The sequence below is a fragment of the Sapajus apella genome, unplaced genomic scaffold (assembly GCF_009761245.1).
Source record: "Sapajus apella isolate SASKATOON/1434 unplaced genomic scaffold, GSC_monkey_1.0 scaffold22, whole genome shotgun sequence".
Taxonomy (NCBI): Eukaryota; Metazoa; Chordata; class Mammalia; order Primates; family Cebidae; genus Sapajus; species Sapajus apella.
In genome coordinates, this window is record NW_022436962.1 from 8,238,854 (window position 1) to 8,251,993 (window position 13,140).

The 13,140-nt window shown below is 47.9% G+C and overlaps 1 protein-coding gene across 2 annotated transcripts in view; it reads right to left on the reverse strand.

Annotated features, from left to right (window-relative positions):
- LRRN2 (leucine rich repeat neuronal 2) overlaps positions 1-13,140 on the reverse strand; it is a 72,315-nt gene that overhangs the window by 38,053 nt on the left and 21,122 nt on the right. The gene's annotated exons all lie outside the window — the stretch shown is intronic.

Genomic DNA, 13,140 nt, shown 5'->3' on the forward strand with positions numbered 1-13,140 from the left:
CCTCTAGGAGTTGGCTCCACTGGCCCCAGGGTGAGGGAAGCTGAGGCTGATTGCCTTCTTGATGACTAATTAACTTTTTCTTCACACCTCTCTGATTTCTGGGCCAGGACAGCTACTCCTCCCTTGCCAATTAACGACAGGGTGACCCTTACTGAACACTTGGTATGAACTAGGAACTGTTCTAAGCACTTTATTTGTATTAACCCATGTAAGCCCACAACAACCCTGTGATGCCTTTATCCTCATTTATAAATGGGAATCTAAAATACAGAGATTGGCCCAGGTGCAGTGGCTCATGCCTGTAATCCCAGTGCTCTGGGAGGCAGAAGCAGGAGGATCACTTGAGGCCAGGAGTTCAAGACCAACCTGGGCAACATAGTGAGAGCTTTTCTCTACAGAAGATTCTTAAAATTAGCCAGATGTGGTGGTGTGCGCCTGTAGTCCCAGCTACTTGGGAGGCTGAGGCAGGAGGATCACTTGAGCCCTGGAGGTCAAGGCTACAGTGACACAGGGTAGTGCCCACTGAACTCCAGCATGGGCAACAGAGTGAGACCCCATCTCAGAAAAAAAAAAGAAAAAGAAAAGAAAAACTAGTTTGGCATGGTGGCATGCACCTGTAGTCTCAGCTACTCAGGAAGCTGAGGTGGAAGGACTGGAGTCTAGGAGTTCAAGGCTGCAGTGAGCCATAATTGTGCCATTGCACTCCCTCGTTGGTGACATTGTGAGACCCTGACCCCCCCCAAAAAAAAAAGGTTTAGAGATTAAGTAATCTGCCCAGGGTCATACAGCTGAAGCTGGGATTTGAATCTCGGCAGTCGGGCCCCAAAGTCTGTGTGCTTAACCACCGAGAAACACTGTCCTTGACGCCATACTTACAAGCACATGATATACTGCCAACCCAAAGTCACGAAGGACTGCTGTAAAGAGGACTGGATTAAGAATTAGAAGGCCCAATTGCCCGAGAAGGGGTATGAGTAGCCTTCTGGGTACTGGAATGTTCAAGCTGTTCACTTAAGATTTATGAGTTTGAATACTGTAGACAAGTTTAATCTAAATGAAAAATCAGAAGGCTTGGGTTTGTCCCAGTTGTGGCCTATTTATTAGCTGTGTGACTATTAGCTTGTTAGGCCTTAGTTTTTTCATCTGCAAATTAGAACAATTAGAATGAAAGCCTGCTTCCTTAGTTGATAAGGAAGTTGTACAAAGTTCGTTCTTTATATAGCAGGTCCCATCCGGCTGTCTTCATTCTTTTTGCATCCCCCAATCAAAAAGTCTCCACCAAACTCTCCCTGGCGGTACTAACAGCACATGTGGCTACTTGCATCCTTCCCTGGGCCAGAAGCCCTTTGATTCCATCCAACCATTCAAGTCTTCCAACTTTGTGCTCATGCGGAAGTGGCACTTTGGTAGTCACACCCATCATTGCCATTAACCAGTGCGTGCTGGAACCAGCATGCACCAGTCCATGAGAGCTGACCGGGCTCACTTCTTCCCAGCTCCACCCTCAATAATACTACATAGTAGATTGACATTGGCTATGATGGAAATACGGAAAGCTATGAAAATTGGCAAACACTACAAATCAGGGCTTCCCTCCTCACCACACCAGCATAACACCCCTGCCATGAACCCAAAGTGTTCCTTTCCAGTGGGCCCCAGGAAGTTTACAAGAGCTCCAGGGCTACCAGTAGTTGGGAGCTGTGGTCTGAGTGTATTATTCTGAAAGTTTAATGTGTGCAAAAGACATTCTCCATTCTCTAGCCCCTGTAGACATTCCCAGCTCCCCCAGGCCTTGGCTGAAGCTGCAGCCAGGTGGGAGTGGGACACAGGTGGCTGGACCCAGCTGACGCAAGGTCTCTGACAGTGGAACTGAGCACCCCAGCTAGTGATGCTAAAACCTTTGTGGCATCCCTACTTCAGGTCTCACCCAGCTTATACTCTATATTTGGTGGGTTTTTGTTTTTTGTTTACTCGAGACAGGATCTTACTCTGTCACCCAGTCTGGAGTGCAGTGGTGAGATCTGGGGTCACTGCAGCCTCCATCTCCCAGGCTCAAGTGATCCTCCCACCTCAGCCTCCCGAGTAGCTGGGACTAACAGGCATGTGACACCAGCCCAGCTAATTTTTTAAAAGATGTTTTTGTTTCTTAAAGAAGGGGTCTTACTTATTTCCCAGGCTGATCTTGAAAATCTAGAACCCCTGGGCTCAAGTGATCTGCTATCCTTGGTCTCCCAAAGTGCTCGGATTATAGGCATTAGCCACCATGCCCAGCCAGGTGAGGTTTTGTCCTTTTTTTTCTCCTCCTTCTGTTCTCTTCCTCTCTGTAGATTCATTCAAGCACCTATTCCATGCATTTTCTCTGCCAGGCACTGGGAATAGATACAAGATGAACAAGATTCAGCCTCTGTCCTGAGGAAGCTGTGTACCTAGCAGGGCAGACAGACAGACACAGATATGACTAGCCCTGAGGGCTGCCGACAACACAGGTGCCACAACGCAGGATAAGTGTTGAGAGCAGTACAGCGGCCGTCAGAGCTCCATGTCTTTCCTTCCCTCTGTTCTTTCTCTGTCTTTTCTCTATCTCTGGCCTGCCCCTGACTCTCTGCATCCGTGTGTGACAAATATATAGTAATTGGTAGGTACAGCATGACATTCTTATTGAAAAATTAGAAGATATAGAAAAACATGGAGAAAATCTAAACAATTCCCTTTTCTACCTCCCAGTGCTAACCACTGTTAACATTTTGATGCATATCTCGTCAGGCTTTTTCTTATCATAGCAAATACTCTGACAATTTGTCTCCCCTGGGGTTCATGTCACTTTTCTTGTTTTCCACCTCGTTTTGGTAGAGTATGTCTTTTTTCGAGATGCTTTTCAAGAAGAGGTAAGTTTTTTGAAAATCTGCGTGTTTGAAAATTTTTGCATGAACATTTTTGCAAATGTTTGCATGTCTTTATGGGGCCTCCATGCCTGACCATTTGACTGAAAATATAATTTCAGATTGTAAACAACGTTCCCGCATGTGTTGGAAGACACCGTTCCATGACCTATTTGCTTCCAGGGCTGCTGTTGAGAAATCTGCTGCTATCCTAAAGCCTGTCTTTTTCTTCCTGGCTTGTGGAATCTTCACTTTATACCTGACGTTCTGAAATATTATGTCTTTGTGAGGGTCTTTTTTGCATTAATTGTGCTAGGTACCTAACAGACCCTCACCATCTGGAAAGTAATCATCTTTACTGATGGAAACAATGTACTTTAAGTTTCCAAGAGCTTGTTCTCTGCATCTTCCTTAAAAAATAAAAATCACCCAAATGTCTATCAACTGATAGATGGATTTAAAAAAATGGTATATCTGCCGGGTATGGTGGCTCACATCTGTAATCCTAGCACTTTGGGAGGCTGAAGCAGGTGGATCATCTGAGGTAAGGAGTTTGAGACCATGGCCAACATGGAGAAACCCTGTCTCTACTAAAAGTATAAAAATTAGCCAGGCATGGTGATGCAGGCCTGTAATCCCAGCTACTCGGGAGGCTGAGGCAGAAGAATTGCTTGAACTCGGGAGACAGAGGTTGCGGTGAGTTGAGATCACGCCATAGTACTTCAATGAGCACAGCGACACAGCGAGACTCCATCTCAAAAAAAAAATATATATATATATATATATATATTTATATATATATGGTCTATCCGTACAAATGCAATGATATTTAGCTACAAAAAGGAACAAAGCAATGACACATGCTACAACCTAGACGAACATTGAAAATATGCTAAGTGGAAGATGCCAGACAGAAAGGCTATGAATTGTATGATTCCATTTATGTGACACACACAGAATAAGCAAGTCTATAGAGACTAGTGATTGCCAGGGTCTGGGGGAAGGGGAGAATGAGGGATGGCTGCTGACGGGTATGGGTTTTTGGGGGGCCATAATGAGAATGTTTTAGAATTAGATAATGGCAATGGATGTAAAACCTGGTGAATATATTAAAAACCACCAAATTGTACACTTTCAAATGGTGAATTTTATGGCATGTGAATGATATCTCAATTTTTTAATAAGGCCACATAATCTTGTTTTGTAGGTATGATGTCCTCTCTTTCAAATTCCTGACCTCAAGTGATCTGCCTGCCTCAGCCTCCCAAAGTGTTGGGATTACAGGTGTGAGCCACTGTGCCTGGCCAATGGTTCACATTTACAGATGAGGCATTTAAAGCTGATTGGAATGGGCAGGGCTTAACTGAGAGGGAGAGAGTCTCCCAAATGTCATCATTTGTTCAACTACCAGTTTTTTTTTTTTTTGAGACAGAGTCTTGCTGTGTTGCCAGGCACCAGGCTGGAGTACAGTGGCGCGATCTTGGCTCACTGCAACCTCCACCTCTCGGGTTCAGGCAATTCTCCTGCCTCAGTCTCCCGAGTAGCTGGGACTACAGACACGTGCCACCACGCCCAGCTAATTTTTTTTTATATTTTAGTAGAGACGGGGTTTCACTATGTTGGCCCGGATGGTCTCGATCTCTTGACCTCATGATCTGCCTGTCTCGGCCTCCCAAAGTGCTGGGATTACAGGCGTGAGCCACCGCGCCTGGCCAACTATCAGTATTTTTAGAGCCATCTGGAGGAAATAAGCAAAAGGCCTCCCCATTTGGCTTGGAAACTTTGAGCAAATGCTCATTTTTCCAACATACTGCCTCATCTCTACCCATAGTTGTACCCATGTCCCCAAGTCAGCACTCGTTGGGTTCAGTCTCTTTGGAAAGTAAAGTTTTCTTCAGGCTGCTCTAGGGTAAGGCAGGGACAGTCATGGGGTGAAATGGGGTGAAGAAGCGATCTGAGTATCAGTCTACTGTGTCTGGCCCTACTCCATGCCCTGTCTTCAGATGCCAACCATTTCTCCACCTCTCTGTGGTTCTATAGCAGGAATCTGCCCATTTCTCATTGACTCCCCTCTTTGGGAGTCTCTACGTTTTTCTTGCTCTGTCAAGCCAGGTCAGTTACCTTCTCAAGTTCCAAAATTGTACTGACATTGATTATTCCCTTTGATCTCTTCTCCCCTGCCCCTGCAGGCCTGCATCTTTTTTACTGCTTTACTCTTAGTGTGGTTTGGGGAGGTGCCACAGAGCACCACAGATGTTAGTCCATCATGTTTAACCAGAAGTCCCTCCTTGCTATTGTCATTCAAAAGTGGCAGTCACTGGCATTCTCTGTTTATCATAAGGTGGATTCTACCATTATGACCAACCTCAGTCTGACATGAAATAGTGTGTATGCTGACTTGCCAGTGCTGTGAGACCAAGCAGGGAAACCTCCTGGCAAGCTGAGCGTTGAGTGACTTTGCCCTCAATAGCCATCCTCATTATAGTTCTCAGTCATACTTTACTACGTTTTATGGAGGAAATTATGGGGTAGTCTCTAATCCATGGATTCATGAAGTGCTATGATGTATCCCTTGAGAATGTCAAGGGCCTACTATACCTCTGTCACTATGGAAACGAGTTCCCTGGTAGCAATTAGGCTTAGCAACAACCACAATGGTGCAATGCACGTGGATTCTGGCTCTGGTAATGGACAGGGAGCAGTCCCTGGAGAGAGAGCCACACCTACCCTAATGAAAATCTCCAGGGTCTCCGTCCAGCCTGAGCACCCTGAATGGAGCCTGGCCTGAAGTGCCCCAGCTCAGAGGAGGAGGAAGGAGAGGGTAAGCCTGTGTAGCCCACTGAAATCTGTAATCATTCAAGGGCTCCTGGAATGGCTTTCCGAACCCAGCCTCCCAGGACATCTGCCTTATGGCCACCTAAGAGAGAGAGGGTTAAGGTGGTCAACAGTTCGTGATCCACTTTTGGTTGGGGTGTGTGTGTGTGTGTGTGTGTGTGTGTAACAGATAGTTCAAAAGTGACTTGTGTTTGGCTTTGAAATGCATTGTAGGATTCTTTTCCCCAGCGTATTTACTGTGCAAATGAGTTAAATATGTGTGAAGTGTTTAGAACAGCCTGGCTCATAGTAAGTGCCTTATAAGTGTTTGCTATTATTATTACTAAAACTGTATTTAGCTTGGATCCAAATGAAGACAAATTTGCATTCCTGGACTCTTTGCAACTCACTAAACTCAATAAAAAATAGTAGATGAGACAGAGACCCAGGGACTAAGAACTCCTGGGTCACTGACCCCTCGTTACATAATAGAGAATAAGCTGCCATCCAAATATTTTGTTTATTGGTTTGCCCCATTCACTGGATTGGTGAACTCACTCCCTGCCAGTCCCACTCCTTGACACTTTACCAAGAACCAATGAGTTGATGCCTTTAAAGGTATCTGTGAGCTGTCTCTTTCCAGAGGACCGTCAAGGCTGCTTCTCCCTGGTCCAGGGGGCGACAGGCAGGTGAAGCCCCGTACCCTTGGCTTGCTCACAGGGCTCCTGCTCCTCTCCAGGTCTCCCGTACACCCTCACTTCTTCTTCCAGCTGCCCCTCCTCCTGTTTATAGATGTCCCTCCATCTCTCCTTGCATTGTCTGTCATCATGCCCATCATCTCACTTTCTTTCTTTTCCTCCTCCAGGCTCAGAGTTCCTTAAGGGCAGATCTTGTTCATCTTCACAGGCTGAACACCTAGAATGGGCTCTGAACACCAAGCAGGATGATGATTTCTTGGAGGTTTTTGGACCTCTGCTATTTACTAGCAGATGACAGGGCTGCTGGTACATTACACAGCACATAAAATCATCACTGGACATAGCACATCCCAGTCAAAAATTTGGTAAATTAAGAGAGCAAAATTTGGCCGGGTGCGGCGGTTCATGCACTTTGGGAGGCCGAGGCAGGAGGATCAACTGAGGTTGGGAGTTTGAGACCAGCGTGACCAACATGGTGAAACCCTATGCCTACTAAAAATACAAAAAATTAGCCAGGCGTGGTGGCATGTGCCTGTAATCCCAGCACTTTAGGAGGACGAGGTGGGTGGATCACGAGGTCAGGAGTTTGAGACCAGCCTGGCCAACATGGTAAAACCCCATCTCTACTAAAAATACAAAAAATTAGTCAGGCATGGTGGCATGTGCCTATAATCCCAGCTACTCAGGAGGCTGAGGCAGGAGAATTACTTGTAGCTGGGAGGCGAAGGTTTCAGTGAGCTGAGATCTTGCCACTGCACTCTGGCCTGGGTGACAGAGCAAGACTCCGTCCCCCACCAAAAAAATAAATACAAAAATAATAAATATACAAAATTGGGCGTGGTGGCACATGCCTATAATTCCAGCTACTTGAGAGGCTGAGGCAGGAAAATTGCTTGAACCTAGGAGGTGGAGGTTGCGGTGAGGTAAGATGGCACCATTGCACTATAGCCTGGGTGACAAGAGCGAAACTCCATCTCCAAAAAAAAAAAAGAGACCAAAATTTGGTAGGGGATATGCACGTTGACGAGGAAATTTTTGCCTGGGATGTGCTATGTCCAGTGAATGATTTGATGTGTTGTGTAACGTACCAGCAGCCCTGTCATCTGCTAGTAAATAGCAGGTGTCCAAAATAGTTTTTTCCTTTTTGGAATGACAAATCCCCTCTCTGTGTTGCCTTGCTTCTGAGGTACCTGCCTTGTGTCCTCCACTTTTCCCCTTCTCCTCCCCTTTACACACACTCTCTCTCACTTCATCTTAGAGCCTCTGGGTTGCTCCTTTGCCTGGCTGTGCATGTGAAGGAGGTGGTGTTTCCCATCCGCGGGAAAGCCCTTCTGACCTGAGTGGCAGGGAGAGGCCTAAATAGGTTGCACAGCTCAGCACGTCAGGACTGATACCTCCTGATGAGAAGCAGGCTTGTTCTGTGCAATTTCCATCTCATTTGTCCTTTCATTTGTAGCTTAAATTGGCCAATTTCTTCTGGAATGTGCCTGGACTCTCTGGCAAGCCATATACTACAAATGAGTGTCCCAGTAGCTGTCTACAGAGGGATTGGCAGGGGAGTGAGCCCAGGTCCCCTACAGCAGCATTGGTGATGGCTCCTGGGCCTGTGGAGGCACTAATGCTTGGAGGATGGCAGCTGAATGTGATCTCCACAAGGCCTGGAGGGGAGGACGGAGGAAACTGCAATGAGAGGGACTTAGGGCTAGGTCCTGGAAAATTTAGTTGATTGATTGATTGATTGATTTTTTTTTCTCTCTCTCTATCAGAAGGGGGTAAGGTACATGAGATGAAAGAGGAGTTGTTGGCAGTTTTTCTTTCTTTCTTTCTTTTTTTTGAGACAGAGTCTTGCTCTGATGTCAGTCTGAAGTGCAGTGGCATGATCCGGGCTCACTGCAACCGCCGACTCCCGGGTTCAAGCGATTCCCCTGCCTCAGCCTCCCGAGTATCTGGGATTACAGGCATGTGCCACCACACCCAGCTAATTTTTGTATTTTTAGTAGAGACAGGGTTTCACCGTGCTGGTCAGGGTGGTCTTGATCTCCTGACCTCGTGATCCGCCCGCCTCGGCCACCCAAAGTGTTGGGATTACAGGCGTGAGCCACCGTGCCCAGCCATACCACTATGCTCAGCCAGAAGAGGAGTTGTTTTCACTTTTAAGAGTGGGCAGCAGTGATATAATGTGGAGCAAAAGAAGAAAAATTCTCCATTCACATCAAATTCAGAAACAGGCTAGTTTACATTGCTAGAACTCTGCGTGTAAGAGAGACTTTTAGGGGGCTGGAAATGTTCTACGTATTTTATATCTTGATTCGGGGGTGGTAATATGGGGATATTGTATGCCCCATATACCAACTCAAGTTGCCCACATGATTTGTTTGCTTGCCTCTATGAGTTCTACCTCAATAAAAACGGGGGGAAAAGTCACACCAATGGTTTTCAAACTTTCCTGTACATAAGAACCCTGTGGGAGCTTATGTACAATGCACATTTCTGGCCAGCCTGGAATCTATTTAGTTGGTCTGAAGTGCTGTCTGGGAATCTGCATCTCAGGGCCCCACACTCCCCAGGGTGAGCTTGAGGCAGGTGTTCCACAGACCAGAAAAGACCACATAGGGGCTTGAACCTCTGCCCGGTGAGCTGGCCTAAGCGCCATCCTGCTGGGAGCCATGAGGGGCAGCTGGGTGGCTGAGGGCTCCCAGTTGACCTTGGTAGGGAAGGTTAGAGTTTGGCCACACTGCAGCATAGAGAAACTATGATCAAGATGGCAAAAGCGGTGGCAGGAAATGAGGGGCTGTTCTCTGGGCGAAGAAGGATCAGGACAGGGAGTGGATCCTCTCATCAGGGATGAGAATCTCTCTGAGCAAAGAATGCTCTCCTGCATGCCTGCACCCTGGGCACCCTGCCCCAGGATGGCTGGGCAAACCTCATGGAGTGGCCTTGGCTCAGGAAGGGTAGCCGCTGCGGAAAGCTGGCCCCCAGCAGAGGTGGAGTTTCACCGAATGGCCTGATCCCTCTGCAGGGTCTGGAGACTAGATGTGATCAGTTCTGTGTCCTCAGCAGGCACCTTCTGTTCAACAGGAAGAAGGAACCCAAGACTGAAGACCCATAACTGAAGGCGCGACCTTGGGAGGGTATAGACAAAGCGGCACTTCCACAGATAAATGCCAGCGTAGTCTGAGCATCTGAAAATGTGGGCAAATGATGACTTGAGCTGTCCTTGACTTGGGGGCCTGGGAGGACTATGATATAGTGGGGGGAGCTACATACAGGGTGTGGGGAAAGCGAGGGGAGCATCTACCATATGCCAGACCCTTTACAAACACCAGCCCATGTAATCCTCCAGTAATTCTCTGACGTAATTTACTTATGTCAACTTTACGGATGATGAAACTAAGACTAAGAGAAGTTCACCAACTTGTCCAAGGCCACAGCTCACAGTGGAATCTCAGCTTGGCTCCATATGACTCGAGCCCCACGATCTTTCCATGTTCCCTGCTACCTCTTCCTCTCAGCCTCCCACAGACATTTCTGAACTTGCAAAATGCTTTCTTGCACATTATCTTATTTGATTTTCACCAACATGTGTGAGTCAGGTATAAGTTCTGTTCTATGGATGAACAACTGATCTTCAGATAAAGAACAACTTGGCTGGGCACAGTGGCTCAAGCCTGTAATCTCAGCACTTTGGGAGGATGAGGCGGGTGGATCACCTGAGATCTGGAGTTTGAGACCAGCCTGGCCAACATGGTGAAACCCCAGCTCTACTAAGAATACAAAAAATTAGCTGGGCATGGTGGCAGACACCTGTAATCCCAGTTACTTAGGAGGCTGAGGCAGGAGAATTGCTTGAACCTGGGGAGGTTGCAGTGAGCTGCCTGGGCAACAAGAGCAAAACTCCATCTCAAAAAAACACAAACAAAAACAAAACACACACACACAAACTTGTCCAAGGTCAAATAGCTGCTAAGTGTCTGTGAATTGGGGCCTAAATCCACATTTGATGACTAAATTTGCCACAATCTCTTATCTGGCCACTAAGAGTTCATTTCCAGAGGCCTTTTAGGCTACTTCTATCTTTTGTCCTCTGCCTCAGGGGCTCTCCCCTCCACCCCCCGTTTGGACCATGAACTGATGCCAATGGCACAAAGGAAGCATCAACTGATGCTGGGCAGAAGGGCAGGGCAGTGGCCCCTGGGAGTTTTCAGGGCTCCTCTGGCAGAAAGTACCTGGAGGCATCAGCTCATGGACCTGGAGCATATCAGCAAGGGTCCAGGTAGGAACAGGGATAAACCATACAGGATCACCGCCTGGTACCACCCAGAGAAACTCTCCCAGCCATTCCGCTGGGTTGACTTAGCCAGGAAGGAGTCAACACACATGTAAGAAGTACACTGAGAAGGAAGTTGTGTTCTGGGGTGACCTGTGGGTCTCTGGGTCCACTTAATGCACCAAGTCTTCAAATAGTGGCAGCCATCGCAGGCTCTCCTGTCTGCTTGTACGTGCACACGGGGATCCTGCACTTGGGGGCTTCCCCACAGCAAACACTTTTAGCTTATCCTGGTTTCTCCTCACTGCCGTCTCTACTCTGGGAAATGCAACCCACGTTGTCCAAGTCAGACCTAATTAGACCAGCAAATCGGTGGCACTCAAGTCATCATAGCACACTCCAAGCACAAGAGGAAACGCGGTGTGGGTTATCCTGTGAGCTGCTTGTTGTGTCTGTTTGTGTTTCCTCGGATTATCCATTCTCTGCTCCTTGCCTTCCATCACCTCGCTAATGGAGAGGCAGGATGCAGTCCCCCACAGGCCAGCATTCATCTTCCCAGCCTGACCCTCTCGGGGGCTATTACGCTGCTATTGCAAGATTGAGGAGGGGAGAAAAATGAAAACAGTGCACAGGGAGCAATGGAGGGCAAATGGGACTCTTTTAGAACCGGATCCATTGATGTGTCAGGCCAAGGAGAAATGACCACAAGCTCTGAGAAGTGGAGAGCTCTCCCAGACAGCAAAGCCAGGTGAGTGGGCTTTCCCACTGGGCTGTCCACAGGAAGAGGCCAGGCTGGCGAGGGTAGGAGGGAGTCTCTCTGCTGAAGGCTGGGCAGCCTCGGCCCCACAAAATGAGGCAAAGGTTACTGAGGTCGTTGCTGCCCCTGCCTCAGTTAAAAAATTAGAAACCCTCCCCACCCAGCTCCGTTCCTGTCCTCCCAAAGCACTGTAGAAGAAAATAAGGAAGCCGCCAGACCAGCCCTATTATGCATTCATGATTCCAGCCTCAACAATCCTCTCCTCAGCAATCCCTTTATCCGCCTCCTGCAGCTGCCCCGGCAGCTCTGCACAGTCCCTTTCTGAATCTGCCCGTCACCGTGCTCCCCATCTGCACCCTGTCGTCAGAACAGATTGCCTTGCCTGAGCTCCTGAGACCAATGGAGATGGAGATGGTGATGTGACCCCTTTGCCCTCCACCGTGGTGCCTCCCACAACCCTGCACAGCTCGTTCATTCTCTCTCCCTTCACTCTGATTTAAGGGAAGAGGAATTGAAAAGCCAACCTCATCTCTTCCCACCTCCTCAGGAAACTCATTCATTTGCTTACCCTCTCTCCACCTTTAAAAATAACAATAAAATCCCCCTTTTCGCCTGTGATTGCTTCTAAGCACAGACCCTTCTTGTTAAGCCCCTGTGAGTTAATTTTCAATTTCACAGCTCTTCTCAATCCAACAGCATTTTTGCAGCTTTCAGCCTTGGGGAGCTCTTGATGGGATCATCTACCACACTACAAACTTCCTTCTTGGAACTCCCTCCCCGTCTTCCGTACCTGCCTTGTGCCCATTCTCCCTCTGGAGTCAGTCCTCTGCCCGCCGGCAGCCCGTCCTCCGCTCCCAGTTACAGTCCCTCTTCATGGCCTCATCTGATCTCTCATTAGACTCTGCAGTAGTCTGGTGGTCAGCTCTTTAATCAAATCCCATTCAGTTCCCTAAAGTACCAGAGTTCCCCGTGAGTCTTTAGAACGGTGTTCTAAATCACACACGTCACCCCCTCTACCCTGATAGTGGCCTCACTTCCTCACCAGTCCATCCTCCCCAACAGTCCATTCTGTCTTTGCAGCTGAGGTTCCATTCTCTTTAGGAAGATGATGCTTCAAGTCTTCCTTTGAATTGCCCCGTAACTTGGATCAGAGATGAACATGAAAGAAAAAAATTTTAAAAATTTTTAAAAGAATTGCCCCTAACAGCACAGCGATCATGCATTCCCAGGAGTCTGAGGGCACAAACCCACATGGCCCGGCCAAAAGGCCAAAACTACTTTAAAGTCTCCTTTTTCATTTTTATTTTTTTGGAGACAGGTTCTCCTTCTGTCACCCAGGCTGGTCTTGAACTCCTGGGCTTTAAATGATCCTCCCACCTCCGCCTTCCAAAGTACTGGGATTACAGGTGTGAGCACCCCCACAGCCAGCATTTAAAAGCTCTTCGGGGGTGAGTCAACATCATTAGCAGTTTCTTGATGGCAAGGCCCACAGTTTTACCCTTTTCATTTGTCCGTCCTACCTGTGGCCCATGGTAAGGCCTTGATTGGTCAAAGCCACGGGTTTCCCTTGAGGCCACAGGACACCCTCTACGAAAGGCCCACCCTGGAGTCCCCACTTATCTCCAATGCCCCTGGAGTCTGAGGTTGGCTCTCTCGTACCTCACTATTCAAAGAGAGGGATCGCGGGAGCTGCTTGGGCAAGCCCATCTCCTGGGCACTGTGCCC